This window comes from Ursus arctos, unplaced genomic scaffold, assembly GCF_023065955.2.
Source record: "Ursus arctos isolate Adak ecotype North America unplaced genomic scaffold, UrsArc2.0 scaffold_9, whole genome shotgun sequence".
Lineage (NCBI taxonomy): Eukaryota > Metazoa > Chordata > Mammalia > Carnivora > Ursidae > Ursus > Ursus arctos.
In genome coordinates, this window is record NW_026623111.1 from 16378122 (window position 1) to 16398896 (window position 20775).

The window sequence follows — 20775 nt, forward strand, 5'->3', positions numbered from 1 at the left end:
ATCTACTGTTGCAAGCCCACTGAGTTTGGGATAATTTGTTAGACAGCAGTATTGCAGCTTAGCTGACTGACATAAAAGAGAAAGGAAGGAAAAAAATCTAGTGATACATCTTTAGATTTAAATCTAGTTAAGCTCAGGGTGCCTGGGTGGCTCAGTCAGTTATGCAGCTGCCTTTGGCTCAGGTCATGATCCCAGGGTCCTGGAATCAAGCCCAGCATTGGGCTCCCCACTCAGCATGGAGTCTGCTTCTCCCTCTCCCTCTGCCCCTCCTCCTGTTTGTGCTCACTTTCTCTCTCTCTCTCTCAAATAAGTAATAAATAAAATCTTGGCCAGTGATGGGTATTAAGGAGGGCACATATTGCATGGTGCACTGGGTGTTATAAGCAAATAATGAATCATGGAACATGACATCAAAAACTAAAGATACACTGTATGGTGACTAACATAACATAATAAAAAATTATTATTAAAAAATAATAAATAAATCTAGTTAAGCTTAATAGATGCATACCGATCTCACATTTATTCATTGTATCTATATATACATATAGCATATGTGTATGTGTGTGTGAGTAGTGTTTCCTTAACAGTATATCACACTTATAAAAGTGCTCCCTTTTGTAGATTTTCTTGCTAAAATTTATATTTAGAGGGGTCCTTATATGATCTTATTGCTCACAATGAAATCTAACACAGTGCAGCTAGAAGTGTTAGTTCTCCCTGTTGGGCTATCAACCACTATATTCTCCTGGTTATTCACAATTTTAAAGGGATCTTATAACTCTATAAACATAGGCATATAGAGGAAACTGCTTTTCGAGAAGGCTATAACTGTCTACATGATCTCAGGTATATATTAAATCTAATTTTGTGAGATTTTATGTTTCACTTTTACAAATAAGAGAAAAATACTTACAGATTACATCAAGGTAACAACTGTCCCCTTGAATCAAGACAGCACCAAAGCAAATAAATAAATAAGTTTTAAAAAAAAGAAAATAGAAAAGAAAAGAAAAAGAGGAATACCAGGGCAAGGAGAACACTTTAAATAAACTCTATTGAAATAAATTTCAATGGGTGGGAAGGCCTTCTTCTATTTCAAGAGTTGTAAAAGCACAACACTATCTATTAAGACTTCTGGCCATAAGATTTCTTTTCCTCCTTCAATATGAAATCAAAAACAATGAATAGCAACACTACACAATCCAAGTGAATAACCAGTATACAAAGGGCTAAAGATGTAAACCTTCTTACACACTCTTGTGTTAAAAAAAGAACTTGGATCATTTGCTGAGATCATACCAACCAATTGCTGGGAAAGAATGAGTGGTATTGACAATGTGTAAATAACTCTTACATATAGGCTTTAAAAGTAGGGAGAGCTCATTATAAGATGTTCAGCAACATTTCTGGCTTCTGCCTATTAGATGCCAGAGCACCCTCTGACCTTGAGCTAGGACAACAAAAACATTTCCAAATATCCCCTGAGGGTAAACCATCCCCAGGTGAGAACCAATGATCTAAGGAGTACAATGCAAAAACCCCTTTCTTCTAATACTAGATGCTAATAACAAGCATAAAAATAGCCAAAAGAATATGATGTGTAGTATCTGTCAGACATATAGTACTCTTCATAAAGCTGAATGCCTTATATATTATTATTACCTCCAAATTGTGGATGGGAAACTAAAGCATAGAAAGCATAGAGAGAAGTTAAGCGACTTGCTCAGGTAGTAAATAGAGCCTAGATTTGAACACAGGGCAGTGGGACTTACGAGGAGAGAGTCCCAAATGAGACGGGCTTCAGGACATCAGGATTCCAGCTAGACCTCGGACACGTCAGCAGTGTCCCTCAAGAGCTCTCTTTGTTTATCTGCTAAATCTAGGGCTGAGCTAGATGACCTCAGAGAACCCTTCCACTGCTAACACTCTGTGAGCCCCTCAATTATAGTTACATCTATTCTGCTGCATTTATTTCAATAAAGGCAAGCTGACCACACATCAGATAATGTCCAACTACAGCAGCCCAGGTCCTAATGGCAGCCATCCATCTTCATTGATTTAAATCCTTGGTGTTTTAGTGCATATATCCCCTTACATCTGTCTGCTGTGAGAAAATTCTGTAGGGAAGAGAGGCTGCTTGCAAAACAGTCTTGCAAATTTCTCCATGCATCTCGTCTCAAGGTTTTCAAGGTCATGGCCAATCACAGACAAGGCTGCAGAGAGTACACATCAGTTTTCCCTTCCTGCATAACCAACAGGAGAAATTAACTGCCAACCAGATGACCATGAAGATTAACATTTGAAGTAAGTACCAGAAAACTTGATCAAACAGTGTTAATTAAATTAATAATGAATACTGGACGAAGGAGCCAGTTTCCTCACCCAAATTGACTATTGCAGCCCCCATGCTCACAGCAAATTAGAAGATTACAGTGTGTGAGAATATGCTGACTTCCAGTCCATAACCTCACTGAAAATTTCTCTTCACTAGTTTATCTCTAGCCTCTGTCCTCCATCAATGAATCATTTCAGTTGCTACTCAAACCAGCTTTGTGTTAGAGTTACTAGTCAAGTCGTATAGTTCCTTAAAGTTCATCACCACATCTGTCCCTGTTGGGTCAAAACTTTTGACTACATCACCTCCCTGCCCATAGACATGATCCCAGACATAGATGCTTACAAATTCCAATGGAAAAAATCAAGCTCTGTATGATTACCTACATGGTAAACTATCTTTTACACCATAGCGCATTCCAGGAGAACCAGGTCCTGAATTTACTGAATATGATCTTTGACATCTTGCAAAAGTCTGCTCTAAGTGTCAATTTTAAACACTTCAAAACAAAACAGAGTTCTCAATCTTTCTGAGTCAGAAACTCCACACTGCTATGTCTCCTCCTAAGGACTCCCGCCTCTGTTCTCTTCCACACCCAGAAGCATTACCACACTTTAAAACGCTTTAGAGGGTCACTTATGGTCACTCACTGCATATTCAGCTAGTTTTATAACCCGAGTACATTCTTGAAGATTTGAAAGACTGGAAACAAATAAAAATCTGGCAAAGATTAGCCATAGTTTTTACTATGCACACACATATACATAAGATATATATGGTATTTGTGAATAATTATTGCATATAAAAATGTTTCCTTTAATCAATATACAAAACTGAAAAATAAATGCTTTTTCACTTCACTTCAAACTCTGAAACATTTTTTATAAGGACATGATTATATTTGGAAAACATATCAACCCACTTAGGTTATTCAAGAGGAGTGCAATGAGGCAGATAATAAAGTTGACAGATGTCTAACTGAAACTCTTTGGTCCCTCCAGCTTTTAACAATAAATTTTCCCTTGGTGAATAACTGTGATTTCTACCTGTACCCAATCCATAGCCAGTCTCATATCTCCTTGTCATTAATATACTAGGAACTTTCCCTGCTGAATTATTCAATGATCTTTGGAGTTGGCTACGGTTTATAGAAATGTGACAGTCCTACGCGTCTTAGTGCTGTGAACTGTTACCAAAAGACTAAACATCCTTGACAGGCTGATAAAAAATTAATTATTATTCTTTCAATGGAAAGGATACAACACTGCCAAAAGCTGTTAAGTGTGGAGATTTTAGAGTTCTCCGTTTCTCTCTTGCAGAGGACACACTAGGATTTTTCCTGGGGATTAAATAGCATATACAAAATATCTCGCCTTGTCTGGCACACACTGAGTCTTTACACTTTCGTTCCTTTCCCTGGTCCTAGAATTTTTTGTCTTCTTTCCTCCCTACATGTGAATGCATCTTTAAAGAACAGAGGTAGCAGTGCAAAATGGAAGAATGGAAGAAATGCCAGATTGTGAGAAAAGATACCAGTTAAGAGATCCTTACTCCAGATACAATATTCAGAGACCCTAGGCAAGTTCCTTCCTTAGCTGAGCCTCTCTCTTTGTTTGTAAACGTGGCTTAATCCTGTCTATAGTTCTATTTGTTCACTGGATTATTGTGAAGATCGTAAAAGACAGTGAGACTTTTTTAAGTCTCTGTATGTTATAAAATATAAGTATTCTTATTTTTACAGCTAGTATAGAATTAATGTAAAATTATATGAATGAATTGTGTGATTAGGAAAGGTCATTTCAATGATTGGTTCTCCCAATTCCATTAATTTGGAGAGAAACAAGCTGATGGCCTTACCATTTTGTGATGATGCCTTCAAACCACAAACATAAGATACTGGAGTAAAAGTACTGAGTAATTAATTCAGAAAGGACGTTACCAGATATAACAGAAATACAGGTAAGAGACTGATTTGCAATAAAATAATAATGATGACAGACATTAGTCTTTTTCCTTTAAGATGAACCCAGGGGGTTGAGGCAGTTTACCAATTTTGCATTAGAGGAAGTATTTTAAGCACCAAAAAAGGAATCATCCCAAGACAGAATAAAACAGTGTACACAGAGCACTTGACACTTTTCTCCTGTTATTACAAAGCAGAAGAAATCCCTACCTATGGAATATTTCTTGTGCATACGCTAATCAGATAGAACCATGGAGTTTGAAACTCTCTAGAACTGAGAGTACTTTTATTTTCAAAGAAGACAGAGGTTGCGGAGGAAGGACAGAGTGTTATCTGTCCTCGCCACAGCAAAGCATACTTTTTTAATACCTCATTTTCAGGCTTCTCGTGGAAGACTGACCTTTCCTTAAGGTGGCTTATCTTTCTGTAGAGCTCGACTCTCAGGCCTGCTAGGGTTCCCAAAGCCATGAAGCAGCAATGTCAGAAAATACAGGGTATGTGGGGGCCAAATAAAGTTTCAGCTGAGGTAGAGTAAATGTAGAAAAACTACTGAAACTCCAAAAGTTGGCTCTACACATTTTTGGTTCACACCCTCCTCAGCCGTCCCAGGAAAAGAAAGCAGCCAGAAGCTCAGGCCCCTGGAGACCAAGCACTAGGTGGTGACTGACGGGAAAAAGAAAACCTCCTTTCTTACTAGGGCTGAGAGAGAGGACTGATGAAAAAGGGCAGTGAGTACAGCATAGCTGAAGAAGTCTGGGCAATCACATCTGAAAGCTCAACATGGTGCATCAAAGAGTCGGAATAAACTCACGAGCACAGGTGTGCATAGTCTGAAAGTTGTCTATTGTGGAAAGATCAGGAACTTTCAGGTCAACCACAGAAAACTTCATGATGTCTCCATCTCTCTTCAGCCCTGTGCTAATATTTGTTTTCACGTCTGTAAACCGAAGCCAACAGAAGCAGCCTCACAGAAGTGTCAGGAGGACTGAGTGAGATGATGTGGGCAGAAATACCTATTGTAATATTTGCATATCTCACACTCCTGATGGAGGTTCTCTGCTGCTCATGCCAATGCTAGAAAGCATAGGCCTACCAGGGGTGTAGAGTTTGAGCCTTCAGAGACCCCCGTTCCAAGTGATGAGGCATCTTAGCTACTAAGCTATGTGATCTCAGGGCATGTCCCTGAGATTTCTCTGAGCTTGAATTTGGTGGATTGTAAAGTGAGACTGTGATATTTTACCATCTCATGTGACTGTTAGAGACACTGAAGGAGAAAACAAAAGCAAATGTCTTCGTATGTTAATATTAGCCCTTTAATTATCACCATGGTCTTTAGTACAGGGCAAGAGAGTCAAGAGCTCTATCTTCTTCCTTTCTCTCCTTTTATAAACACATGTCAGTGGATTTAGGGCCCACCCTGAGTCCAAGATGATTTCATCCCAAGTTCCTAACCTTCCTTACATCTGCAAAGACTCTTTCTCCAAATGAGGTCATGTTTATGGGTCCCCCAGTTAGAAAACGGATATATCTTTTCGGGGATCGCAATTCAATATGCTACAGAAAGTTAGATACTAAGCATGTAAGTTGCTGTATTGCCTAATGTCAAGTAGTGATAAGTGCTCTAAAGAGTAAGGGGTAAGTGGGGGATGCCCTTTGGAGAGAGCAGTCAGTAAAGGTCTCCGGAGGGTGACATCTGAGCCAAAAGCTGAACAATATTGGAGACAGTAAGACATGCAAATAAATGGGACGTATGTTCTAGGCGGAGTGGGAAAGCAAATGTAAAGACCTAAGACAGGAAAATCAAGAAAGTTGGGGTGGCTGGAAGCACAGCAGGAAGCAATGTAGTAAGAGGGAAAGAGATGGGGGGTTGTTATGGACTCAGTGTGTGTGGCCCCCCAAATTGTATGTTGAGATCCTAACTCCAAATATGGTATTAGAATGTGAGGCCTATGGGAGATAATTAGGCTCTGACCTCAGGAATGGAGGTCTCTTCTTTTAAGAAGAGACCTGAGAGTTTGCTTCCTGCCTCTGCTCCTGGCCAGGGGAGGACAGGGAGAGGGCCATCTGTAACCTGGAAATGTCTCACCAGAACCTGACCGTGCTGGCTCCCTGATCTTGGACTTCCAGCCTCGTGAGCGGCAAGAAATAAATTTCTGTTGCTGGTAAGCCACCCAATCTATGGCATGTTGTTATAGCGGCCTGAGCTGAGACAGGAGCATATAGGTTGCAGGGAGGATTATGTATTTTATTCCAATTTTGATGGGGAGCCAAGGCAAAGCTAGGAGCAGCAGAGTCACCTTCGTCTTTACGGCAGACATTCTATTTCGAACCAAACCCCAGACACAGGCCGAAACATTTAAAATATCACATTCTCAAATAATTAGCTCTCCTAATGAGACAAACCTCTGAGAGCAATTCTTCGCCAATATCAAAACTAAATTCCATTTTCCCTACCATTTCTTTTCAACATCTTGTGCTTCATTGAACATGTCATGCGTTTGCATAAGTGATTCCTTCCGCCTGCATGCCCTTCCCCTGTGTGCCTCCTCCCTCTGCCATGGTTGGTCCCCTGTTTGTCTCAACTCCCTGGAAAAGGCCACTCACCCTCCTCCATGCTCCAGAGCCCCTATTCCCCTGAGCATTTCCTTCACTCTCCTTCCACCGTCTGTTTACAAGCCTGCCTCCCCTACTGGACTACATAATTCTTCATGGTCACATCTATGCCTTTTTCATCTTGGTAGTTCTGGAAACTAGCACATTCCACAGTAGGTGCCGAATAAATGTTTGTTAAACGTGTAAATGAATCTTGGTCTTATTCACTTTGATTTTGCCTGGGTTTATTTATCCCATCCCATTGTTTAATTAAACATAGACTCTCTTCTGGTATTTGATGCATTTGTAGAAGTGTAGTACCAGAATACAATCCAAACATTTTTCTCACAGTTCGCTAGAATTGCTCTCAAGTATTGGCCTATTGTCCTTGGCTTGCAAATACCTCAAGGAACAGTAAGTGCTTAAGTGTTTTCCCTGTGTTATCTGGGATAACTGAGGCAGAGGGAGAGGCATTAACCTGGCTGGGGCCATCTACCAAATCACTGCAACAGAACAGCCAAATCCATGATTCCGGGAGCTGCTTTCCTCCCTCCTCGTCCTGTTCTGAGTTCACTGAACGTGCTGCATTTGTCCTGTGCAAGTTCTGAAAAATCAATATAGTCTGTGAGCCATACCTCACAAACATACACTTAGAAGCAGTGAAGAGTGTCTGCTCCCTTCAATTACTCCGGCATGAAGGGACCTAATAGCTGCGGCCATCAGTGAGATTTCTAGGGCAAGGGGATCTTTGGAAACATTCAATATTTGGATGTATCTAATGCTCCTAATTGGACTTTCTCTAATGGAAACCACAAAGTTGAGTTTTGCAGCTGTAGTAAAGCATGATATTCATGGGAATAAGAACACAGAATGAAAGCAGGTACAGCCCACAAAAGGGAAAGTTGAACCATTCACAAAACAGATAGTCTCAAATACGGGTAGGCATAAGAAACATGTCAGAGGGACTTCTCTGCCATGTGTGGAAAATGTCTTCCTTTAAATAAATACTGAGTATATCCAGTTAGCAGGAGCAGATAAACAGAGAGGCCTCCATTACACCTTTAGACAAAAATAGGATCACTGTGACCCATGTCCCCTGTTATTTCCCCAGTTGTCAGAGTTCATATCTCAACTGCAGATCCAGATCCAGTTAGCTGGTCCATCAGTGCTGGACGTGCACTGGGCCAGGTGTGTCTGTGGACACAGCTGTATGCTGTAAAAAAAAAATGCACATTTTCTAGCCTTGGAACGATTTCAGATCCCAAATATTACAAGGAAATGAGTATCTTGTGGTTTGTTGTGTCTCAATATACAATTGAGGTAAATAAAATTTGCTTGGCAAATCTGTAAAGCCAACATATTTTTTTAAGGGATGAGAAACACGTGTACAAAAATGGATTTTGAGAACACAGTGAAATGTTCATAGATTATTGGCTTTCAAGTTGGAGAGCCTTTAAAGGATGATTACAATGATGTTGAGATGATAGCAATTCTTTTTTGCCTGTTTTTTTTTTCCATTTTGTGTTTTATCAACAAATACATTAAGTACATGTTTCAGGTATCACTATATCCAATTCAGAGATTGGGACAGTCCAGTCTAGACAAGTTAAACGACTCGCCCCTGTTCTCATAGTTGATGTGTATCAGAGATGGGACATGGACTCAAGCCTTCTGTCTCCTGGTTCACAAGGGAATAATGTCAAACTTCCCGAGAGTGGCTAGCTTCCTCCCAGATGAGATGGTGTGCTTTCTTTCTCCCAGAAGGTTTCAGAAATGCTTGCCATTTCTGTTTTCCCAAACTGCCAGTCACCTTGAAATAACTCTATAGGGCAGTTTATGCCAAGGGTCTTCCACAGAACACTAATTCTGTAATATGTCAGTAGACACTATTCAAAACAATATTAAAAAACTGTCAAGGACAATTCTGGTTTCAGCTACATGAGACATAGTTCTTTCCTGCAGCACTTAACCACCTCTTTAAAGATAAATGTGTGCATTGCAGGTCTTCTCCTAGTGCCTCTAATACACAGCACTGCCTAAATACATTTGGCCACGTGACTGTTGTTATTATTTTTACCCTAGATAAATATTTAGGAATGCCTTGCTGATGGAAATTTTAGTGATCTATAGTAACAGACCTTCCTAGATTTAATATACAGGACAGGAAACGTACACAAATGTACAGCAAATTAGACTGTGACAACACCAATGTCATTACCTTGGCTAGTTGCACCATGGATATTACCAGAATCACATTATTTCACACTCAGTGGGATGTCAAGAAAGATCAGGAGAGCAAAACACAATATTAGGGAAAAAATACAAATAAAATTGAAAACGGTCACCATGTATACTTAGTTTTTAATATGGTTATAGAAAAATGTCCTGTATAGCAGGTGCCTGGCTGGCTCAGTTGGTGGAGAATGCAACTCTTGCTCCCAGGTTTGTGAGTTTGGGCCCCACGCTGGGTGTAGAGATCACTTAAAAAAAAGAAAAATAGGGGCGCCTGGGTGGCACAGCGGTTAAGCGTCTGCCTTCGGCTCAGGGCGTGATCCTGGCGTTGTGGGATCGAGCCCCACGTCAGGCTCCTCCGCTATGAGCCTGCTTCTTCCTCTCCCATTCCCCCTGCTTGTGTTCCCTCTCTCACTGGCTATCTCTATCTCTGTCGAGTAAATAAATAAAAAATCTTAAAAAAAAATAAGAAAAATAAGTAGAAATGTCCTGTATAAAAACTTATGACTCCAATAATATTTCAATAGTGCTTTTGTGAAAAATTCTCTTCTTTTAAGCTTCCTGATAATCAAGGGTTTGCATCTTGAAATCAGAAAACTAGAGACAACAATGTATCCTGGTGTCATGGAATGGAGAGTGGGAAACTGGTTCCAAGTGGACTCAAGTCCACTACTCAGGTCCCAGTCGCTCCACACCCTGGCTGACTGTATACGTGGTTTACTCTGAGGACGTCCCTGAGATAGTGGAGCCTCGCAGGCATCTTCGTTCCAGTTCCCAATTTTGAATCCAATGTCAGATGTTTCCCAAATGACTTAAATTGACACTGTTAGGACATGGGAAGTCCAGTTGCCTTCCTGGGTTTTTTACTTATAGAAGAACAAGGTAGGGAGGTAGGGAAGCAGGGGAAATGATGAAGGTGATCACGAGGTACAAACATCTAGTTATAAGTCCTAGGGATGTAATGCACAGCATGGTATAGTTAACAATATCGTATAGTTGAAAGTGGCTAAGAGAGTAAATCCGAAAAGTCCTCATCCAAGAAAAAAGGAACTTTGTACCTATGTGAGTGATGGATGTTAACTAAACTTCCTGTGGCGAGTAGTTCACATTATATACATATATCAAATCACTATGCTGTACACCTTAAGCTAAGACAATGTTATATGTCAATTATACGTCAATAAAACAAAGGTGGGGGGAGAAAAAGAAGTTACAAAGGAAGGAGTGCAGATTCTTCTAAATCCAAGTGGTCAGATGCTGGACCAGAAACAGAGAGGTGGACCCAGGAGTCTGGGATGGAGGCCAGTGCTGCTGACAGTGAGGCTGAGGTTCCTGACTGGGAGTCTGAATAGAAGCTGCTATGAAGGGAAAGTGGTTCTGATGCCTTCAGATTTTAAAAGGTGACTGGAGAGGTGTGCTGTGGCCAGAAGCACCCGTGGCCAGGAACTTCCCATAAACCACCGTGCACTGCATCCAAGGGCAGTGCTACAAACCACCCTTAGCTTGGACAGTTGCAGGCATTATGCTTGTTACCTGACATGATGTGCAGTCTGCATTTTTCCGGATTCAGTTTTATTAAAGTAAGGCAAACCGTACATCGTTAGCCTCATTAGGGAGTGCCACTTGATTAGGTGATATTAAAAAGAAATACCTAGGTACAAAGACTAAGGACATCAATGCCATCTATTTAGATACCGCAATCAAAAGTGGTGATTAAGGGAAAACAATGATCTCTTGCCTGTGTAGAGCCATGCCATTATAATAAATTAATTAGAATGTGAAGCAAAGCTTATGTAGACCGTGCTTTTATGTTGCAATGTAAAACTGTGATGATCAAAAAGAAGTAAGCAGTGTGTGAGTGGTATAAGCAGTTGGCACTTCAGCCGTTTATTCTTTGGTGATACGACTTCCTAAACCTTTGTCATTCTATGTAATGCATTTCGTTGAGGCAATAAAATTACTTTGCACCCACATGCATACAGATCTTTCTCTGCCTCTTTTCACCTACTGGATGAGAACATGGGCTTTTTAATCAAGGGGTCCTTAATTTCCATATACACTCTACCATCTGCCTTGACAAGATAATCAAGTTTTCTAAACCTCTGTTTTCCCACCTGTAAAAAGTGGGATCATAAAAGCTACCTAAATAGGTCTATTTAAGGCTAAATGGAATGACTATAAAGCATTGGAACACTATGTGGTACAGAATCATCAGCAAATAAATGATGAGAAATAGTTATAATAATAATTATTACCTACTTTTAAGAGTGCTAGAAGGGAACTCAGAGTTCATTCCATCCAAATTTTTCAGTGTGAATGAGGACACGGAATTGCTTAGTTCTATACAGTTTCAAAGCACTTCAAAAAAATGTCTTCAAATATATTTTGCAGACCCACCATTTGCCAAGCTCGGTGGCAGACAGTGGTAATTTGAAGTATATATATTCTCCATGAAGGTATATATACTACTTACTCATACCCAGATTTATTTGAGAGCTAATTCACAGCTGTCCCTTGAGTTCAGAGAGTACAGTAGGGGAATGACCCAAATATGCATCATGTAATGTAATGGAGATCTCAACAGCATTCACGGGACAACAGAAGAAACAATAGCTCTGCCATGAAAGTCACTTCACAGAAAAGGGGGTGACTTACTGGGTCTTTAAGGAAGAGAAGGAGCAATGTGGACCATATCCTTGCAGGATAAGCAGAGAGAGTACTGATTCTCTGATTGTCCAAGGTTCCATAACAGATCAGGGCAAAGTTGGGACTAAAATTCGTTTCCTATGACCCATTTCTACTAATACATCTACTCTTTAAGTGCTTTTCTTTCCCTTTCCTTTCATTTCTTCTCCTCTCTTTTCACTTCCTTCCTTTCTTCCTTCTTTCCCTTCCCTCCTTCTTCCCCTACCTCTCCTTCCCTCCCTCCTTTCCTTCCTTCCTTCCTTCCTTCCTTCCTTCCTTCCTTCCTTCCTTCCTTCCCTCCTTCCTTCCTTCCCTCCCTTTTTACATTTTTATTTAAATTCCAGTTAACATATGGTGTAATATTAGTTTCAGGTATATAATGTAGTGATTCAACACTTCCATACATCACCCCGTGCTCATCAGGACAAGCATACTCCTTAACCCTCTTCACCTATTTAACCCATCCCCCCCTCACTACCATCTCCCCTCTGGTAACCATCTCTTTGTTCTCTATAGTTCAGTCTGTTTCTTGGTTTGCCTCTCTCTCTCTCTCTCTTTCCCCCCTTTTGCTCATTTGTTTCTTAAATTCCACATATGCGTGAAAAATACCACTATTTCTTCCATTCCCCCAAACAAGTAATATCTAAGTTTGCAGAAAGAAATAACCAGCAGTTTTCTTCCATAAGGGATAACTTTTTACTTAGTTTCTTTGTTTTTTGTGGATTTTTTTCTATTTGATTTATGACTTTACTTGTAGATTTCATTTTATTTTGACTTTTCCCTTATTAATTGGGTGATGCTCCTTTGAGAATTTTTCATTCTCTCTTTGTACATAGCAATTTGTTTTCTCCCCTGGTGAGCTCATTTATGTATATTCTAAAAATAAGCAAATAATGCAAATGGAAATGGGCTTCCAATGATACTTCACAGGGGTCTAAATTGACCTTTCTTTCACTTGGTGTTGCCTGATCTTGACCTCCTGATTCTGACCTTAAGGTCATGCCCCACTGGGCTATTGTAATTGTAAAATGAACTCTGCATCTGATTTCCAGATTATTGGATCTCCTTGTTTATCATCACTCTGATTAAAGGCCCCTGCAGCAAATGGACCATGGCTGTTTTTGCAATTGAGCCTTATTAAAATTTAAAGTGTATCCATAAATACATAAGTGCCTATTATAGATCAAAGTGCTGAAAATTAAATATTCACAAATACAGCTCATTTTACAAAATCTGAGACTCCAAATTCCTGAAAGCCAGATAATCTTAATACTTTGTACCAAATAACCTTAGTTATTTCTGCATTGAGTGTACCATGTTAATGTGAAGCAACAGCTTTTGCAGCTTGAAGAGACATTTTATTTTATTGGGGAACTCACAAATATAGCTCTCATGCATGGGACACTGTGGTAGTGCTAATGTCTTAACAACGGTAACATACCACCTAATATTATTTTTACTGAATGCATCAACAAAGAAACCATTTGGGGCTTATTTACTTCACCGAGTTTCTTTTCAATTAAATTCAATTAGCTAACTTATAGTACATCATTAGTTTCAGAGGTAGTGTTCATTAATTTGTCAGTTGCATATAACACCCAGTGCTCATCAATCACGTGCCCTCCTTAACGCCCATCACCCAGCTACCCCATCCCCCACCCTCCCTCCCCTCAGTTTGTTTCCTAGAGTTAAGAGTTTCTCATGGTTTTTCCATTTCACTGATTGATTTGATGCTCATCCTTTAAAAAGGTGAATAAATTTGGGCATATTTGTTTTTATGATTATTCACAGAGAATAGCATGCTTTAATTTCTGTAATCCCCTGTAAAGTTTCAGGCAACAAGTAGAGAACTGCATGTGGCAGCGGAATGTGTAAATGGACGCCTCCACAAGTGAACAATGAGAACTTGTTCTTATGGATGCTAAATGGATTATACTACCTAATTAAGAGGGGGGAAAATCAGTGCTGGAAAGAGAAAACAAGTGATACAATTAGAACGACATTTTGATTTGTCTTAGAAACTTTTTTTTTTGGTATTAAAGTTACTGGTCTATTAAATTGCATGGGGGGAAAAATAATAGACCTCATTACATGGAGTGTTCTCCTTTGCCACAGCGAGAGCCTGGATCGCACACTTATTAGTTACACGCACTGGAGCAAGTTGAGGAAATACAGATTAGTAAGGAAATAACCCTTTCTCATTAGGGGAGCTTCAATATCCTCAGGACCTTTTAGAAGATTGGTGGGTACTTAAAGAAGAGCAAAGTGTCTGTTTGCCCCCCATTGTCCACCGTGGACAACAGGCACTAGAAAATGATGGTTTCTCTTTTAGCATCCTTCTCTAATAGGAAGGAAAGAAAGAGGGGGTTATGGAGAGAACACATTAAAGACAGGAAAAAGGGGAGATAGAAAGAACTACAATCTCCTCAGCCACCACTACTTCGGGAAAGTCTGTCTGACCATTTCCTAACACCAAACCCTAATAGAAACTTCCAGAATTTTATTTCATGTTCCTCTAGCCTTCAAAAATTATCTCAGTAACAACTCATAAGACTTGTCCTTTTCAGTTTGATCATTTAAACTCGACAGACAGCGATGGTTCCCCCGGTAGTCCTCATTTTGGGGAATAAGCCAGTTTGAGGCACGCTGTGTATTCTGCCAGAAAAATTGGACCAGCAGCATTAAAAAAGCAAATGTTAAGGCAATTATATTATTTACTATCATCACCAAGAAAATTATGATAATAGGTGTCATTAATTGAGCAATTTACTATCCATTACGAGTTGTATGAATTATTTCACATGCATTACATCATTTAATCCTTTCTGTCAGCCTGCCTCAAATCAGTTTGCTTTTTTTATTTTTGTTTTGTGTATATATATATATATATATATATATATATATATATATATATGCACACACACACTTTTTTATTAAAGAACCCATCCTGGCTTTTTGGAACAACACACAACTTATCACACTGTTTATTTATGAGGAAGACCCATCTCTTGGCTAGAAGGCTGAACATATGACCCAAGGATGGTTAATGAGAACTCTATGACAATGATTAGTTTAGAAATTAACATGTGGCTACAGCCTGGCCAGTGTGACAGAATCCGGGGACTTCTCTTGAAACTATTCAACTGAGTGAACAGTCCTCAGGTCACCTGTGGATCTAAAGTCATTTCCTTCCTCTCTATCTCCTTATACCCCTCTTCTGCCCCTCTTAGTCATACAGTCAGACTAGCAGCTAGCTTATTCACCATGAAGACAACTATGGATGAGTCATTTTTGTATGCAAATGAAATATTTCAAAGCTTTAATATACTTATTTTGAAAAGGTGGTGAGCCCTGGGATACATAAGAGTGAAGTATTATTAAAGCGTAGAAGCAATTCTAGAAGAGTCAGAAAGAATGATTAGAGTTTAAGTGGCTATTATTAACATTTAATTTACAGAGGTGGATAAGCCACTCACCACTGATATTAAAGAGCCATTACTAAGAATGAACATATGTGCACATTACATCTAAATGGCTCCTCCACCTCGCTTTGGAGAGCCTCTAGAAACCACTTCTATCTACAAGAGTGTTAATTGTGTACCTCCAATAATCATTCATGCTGAAATTCTTCCAATCAAATGACCTGTTATATTTGGGGATTTAATAATGGCTTGATGACTTTTAATATCAGAAGAAAATAATGAATCACCTGTGCTTATGTGTATCAAGAAGAAAAAAGTGTTCTAACTGACACAAAAGGAAAGTAAAAGAAAAAAATCATGTAGTAAACTTCATATTTTATATAAGACCAACAACAACAAAACTCTAACCAGTATTTTGTTCCAAAATTTGAGGATATGTGCACACACAGAGACAAGACTGCATCAACAAATTTCAGATTTTGACTTAGTATGAAAAAAATGTCGTGGTCTAAAAATTATTTCAAGCTGAAGATACCAAAGTGAACAAAAATACTTCACATTTATATTCCACCTCTCAACACTTGCGCAAATACACAGAACCCAAAATATCTTTTGCAATTATCTTAATTACTGTTACCTTTGATTTATCTTACAAGGGTAATGCATTTGAAATTGTAATTTCTCATTAATGCCAGCTAGATTTTACTGGATTTTAAAAACATTACTTCTTTGTTGGTTGGTCTGATATTTTAAATATGTGTGATTCAATGAATAAGAGATGTTAAAATAACCAGTTTTCACCTCAAAGGATGTTTTTGTAGGGCCATGATTTTGTAATGCTAATAATTATTAAATTACGTTAAAGATAGATGCATTTTCCCACAGGATATTGGTATATATTGGTAGGGTAATCAATATGCTAAATATTGATCCAAACTCAAGGTGACTTCTTAATGCTTTGTACTTTCTATATGTTGGAAGTATTTCTCCAGATAGAACAGATAGAATAATGGGATGTGCATCAGCAAGAGAATCTGGAAAATCTCATTTTTATTTAAGATCTGTACCGACACTGCTATGTGAATTTTGGCATGTTGTTTAACCTCTCTGGGGTTCTATCTCCAAGTTGAGAATGTTTTTATTTTCATTATAGATATCCTTATATGAGAACCGAATGGAATAATAAATATGAAAGGCAGTAAAAATCACAAAATGCTAAATTACCAGGTAGCCCTGTCCATCATTTAGCAATTGCAAATTTAATGAGAAACTACTAAATATACAGAGACAATTTAGAAAACATACTCAAATTTGAGAATGGGAGAGGTACATAGAATATACCAACAGCTATAAGAACAGTTTAGTTCAAAAGTTACAGGAGCTTAGAGGAGGGAAAAGATGATTTTGAGTAGGAAAAAGGGATAAGAAGAGAAGAACAAAGCAAAACAACTTGAAACGGGTCTTGGGAAATATTAGGACCAGGACTTCAGACGAGAAGACATATGGCAGGTGGAGAAGGAGGTTACAGGTTTACAGAGATAGGAAGATCACACAACATTCTTTCACCTCTTTAATCAACTGAGGGTATCACCTAAAACTTCTGAAATAAAAGGAGAAGAAGAAGGAGGAGGATAAGAAATAGGATGATAAAATATACTTTACTGAATAACTAATACCCATAAGACCTTAAGTGTTTTTATCTAGTACCCTAACTTGATGATAAAAGTATTATCGTCATATATTAATCTATGGGTTAAAAATTGAAAATATGCCAAGAATTACCTGAACCTAAGATCATGCCCCTCTACCAAATTTTACCTCGTTATACTCTTTTGCAAGTAGATTGTAGTTCATTTTATTTTCGTAAACCTTTTTTTTTACATTGCTGTTTTATGTGGTTGACTGATGACTGCAGAGATATGCTCAAACGGAAAGTAGCAAGCTGACCAGAGCGGTCCTTCTTCAGTAAATTAAATCATGAATCAGGGTTTAGAAATGAACACTCACATGCACTATCCACTCCTCAAAAGACTAAGTGGCTAATGTAGATGGAAAAGCTCTCACATCTTGAGAAGGACGAACATAGGACTCCCCTTCCACCTGCCCCTAGAAGCCTAGGTATTTGGGAAATCCTCCATCTGTCTTCTCACACTCAGGTCCCTGCTCATTCCCAAACCTGCCCATATGTTGTCAGTGAGCCACCAGAGCATATGTGAGAGAAGCATAAGCTTTAATTCAGACAAATGTAAGGGAAAGTCATAATTCTAGTTACTAGCTGTATGACCTGAGTCACAATGCAGAAGATGGAGATAAAAATACCAAAGAATCATTTGAAGCTTTCATAAATAGGAATATGTGTACCGCTTAGCCTTAAGCCTGGCATACAAGTACTCCAAAGTGGCAACTATTTGTGTAATATGGTTGTTCATGTTTTATATCCACGTCAGTACCATCTCCTACAATATGCACCTAAAGCAATTGATTTGTGCATCAGTGACACCCATTATTGTTTCATATCTATTCAGTAATCATTTCCAGAGTACCCTACGTGTTAGGCACTGTATTGGGTCCTAGAGAGGAAAAGGATATAAAGAGATGAGTAAAACAAAGTCCCTACCCTTAAGAACCTCACAGGATGGTGAGGAGTAGACAGAATTCTAAATAAATGACTGGAATATAAATTGGGATAAGAACATGGAGGAAACGTGTGTCTAATTTCTGCTTCAGAAAATTAATAAAAGCTTCAACGAGAAGTGACATTTCAGGTGAAGCTAGATATCCACTTAGAATTCCTCTACTAGCTAGGACAAAGGGGGAAGGATTCTCAAGATAGAAAGAATAGTATCTATTAAGCAAAGATGTGGGAACAGCAAAGAATTTTAGGGAAACTCAAAGACATTTGGAATCATTGGAGCAGCAGTCACATATACAGAAGGGTAAAGAAATGAGAGGATGGGGTGCCCAGGTGGCTCAGTCAGTTAAGCGTCAGACTGATTTTGACTCAGGTCATGACCTCAGGGTTGTGAGATCTTGTCTGTGTCAGGTTTGCGTTGAGCATGGAGCCTGCTTAAGATTCTCTCTCTCCCTCTGCACCCCACCCCAACTCACATTCTCTCTAAGGGAGAAAGGGAGGAAGGGAGGGAGGGAGAGAGGGAGGGAGGGAGGGAGGGAGGGAGGGAGGGAGGGAGGAAGGAAGGAAGGAAGGAAGGAAGGAAGGAAGGAAGGAAGGAAGGAAGAATGGGAAGATAGTTATGCTTGAGCCTTGAGCTCCGGATTGCAAAAAGGCCTCTTGTGCCACAATGAACATAGGAAAAACAAAAACTATTTCTAAGTTAATGTTGGCCACAGTGTGAAGGCTGGATTGGTCTGGGGAGAGACTGGCATCAAGGAGATTAGTTAGAGAAAAATGATGGATTCAAGACAGTAGTGGAAACAAAGAAAAGCAACACTGAGCGGTATTTAGGGATATAATCAATGCAGGCTGATGACTGGATATGAGGCAAGAGAAAGAAGAAAATGTTAAGATTTCTAGTCTTAGCAACTATGCATACGATGAAATAAAGAATGGAACCAAAAAATACGAAGAGAGGATGAGTTATTTGGAGTTCTGTTAGCCTTCTTCCCAGTTTTTCCTGGCCTCTAGCCCAATTCATATTAATAAAAAGGATCTGGACTTCTTGTTATATATTTCTTGAATGTAAATCATGTCTAACTTAAGCTGGTAGCCTTCTACATTATACTAAGATCTAATTAACGTCCCACAATTAAATATGTGATAGCTCTTACTATTAGACCCTAGTTTTTAACTACCCATGCAAGGATACTGGCTTTAATTCATATGCAACAAGATTTGTATAACTTGCCCAAAAAAGACCTTGAATCCTTTTCCTGCTGATCCTCCAAATGACCCAGTGAGCTGGATAAGAGGACCTAAAGCCCCCATCGGAGGGTGGATTAAGAGATTTAGTTCTGCTGAAAAAAACAGGAAGGCAGACACTGGCTTCTGGGGTACAGTCACACTTTCTGACTGGAACATCAAGGGACCCAAAATGCAGCCTCACAGACATACGGGACTTTTGGAGACAAACTGCAGAGATAATACATCAGACTATCTCCATACTGTGTAATGTCACATTTGTGCAAGTCAGTAAGGAACTGCCAGGCTCCCCAGGGACCTCCCTGATGACTCAATAGTATGACAATTGTCAGTACAGGAAGCTGGCGTTCCCTACTATAATTTTTAAAAGTCATATCAATGGAATTCAATTATGGATAATAAACATTTATTAATTATCTCTTAGAATCACTGTGACAGAAATAGCTAATTACCAACCCAATATCTATTCTTGCTTCTACTTTAAGAACAGAACCCTGATTTATTGAGACCAGCAAGATGCCAATGTTTTTCCATTCTCTAATGAAACTACGAATGGCCAATGAGATCTAAAAGGAAGTCATTGAGTGGGGCATCTGGGGAAACTCTTTAGAGGAGGCTATGTGGAAAAGGAGCCCTTTTGCCTTCCCTCCATTCCTCTTTCCTGCTTCTTCTTTTTTTTTTTTTTTTTTTTTTTTTTGAGATTTTATTTATTTATTTGACAGGGAGAGAGACAGCCAGTGAGAGAGGAAACACAAGCAGGGGGAGTGGGAGAGGAAGAAGCAGGCTCCCAGCGGAAGAGCCTAATGTAGGGCCCGATCCCAGACCGCTGGGATCAGGCGTGACCCTGAGCCAAAGGCAGACGCTTAAAGACTGAGCCACCCAGGCACCCCTCCTCTTTCCTGCTTCTTAGACTCTATCTGTAAGGGCCAGAGTTCAAGAATGGAAATATATGCTAATCCTTGCAGAGCAAAAAGAAAGAAGGAGCTCAAGTCCTCCAAAGCGGCCTGCTTCAGCCTACTGCTGACCTTAGTGTACGTGATAAAAATATATAACACTAATTCATATAAACTAATGTTATTTGGAGTTTCTGATGTGTACAAACAGACATAATTAACATGTACTAGAGGCAGCCAGATGCTTAGAGCTAGGGAAAGCAAAGATAAGTAAAATTTATAAATGGTATGAGAGATTATAGGAGAGAGGCTAGAATTCTAAAAACAGTATTTTTTGGTTCCTCCCAAATAGTCAAATGTAACTGAAAAATGAATGAGGAAGGAAGTTACATTTGTAGTTACCACAATGCTAAGTATAAGGAGTGAGCACTCCACCACATACACTTGAGTGATCAGTCACGGGGTCTTATAAAGCCCTGTATTTTTCTAGGTACCAGTGGGAAAGAGACACCTGATTCTTACTCCCAAACAGTTTATAAACCAGACGGGGAGACAGACTGGTACTTAATAATAAACAGCATATATTACGGCCATTACAAGTACGGCTATGCAGCTTTCGAGTTGACAAATATTCTCCCTGGGAAGAGAGACATGAGTGAGAAATGATACTACAAGACTTTAAAACCTAGGTTCCTAGGGAGAAGAAAGATATAATTCAAGCGGTATTATAATTTAGTAGACTTGCATGAATTCATTAGCCATGGTTTCAACTT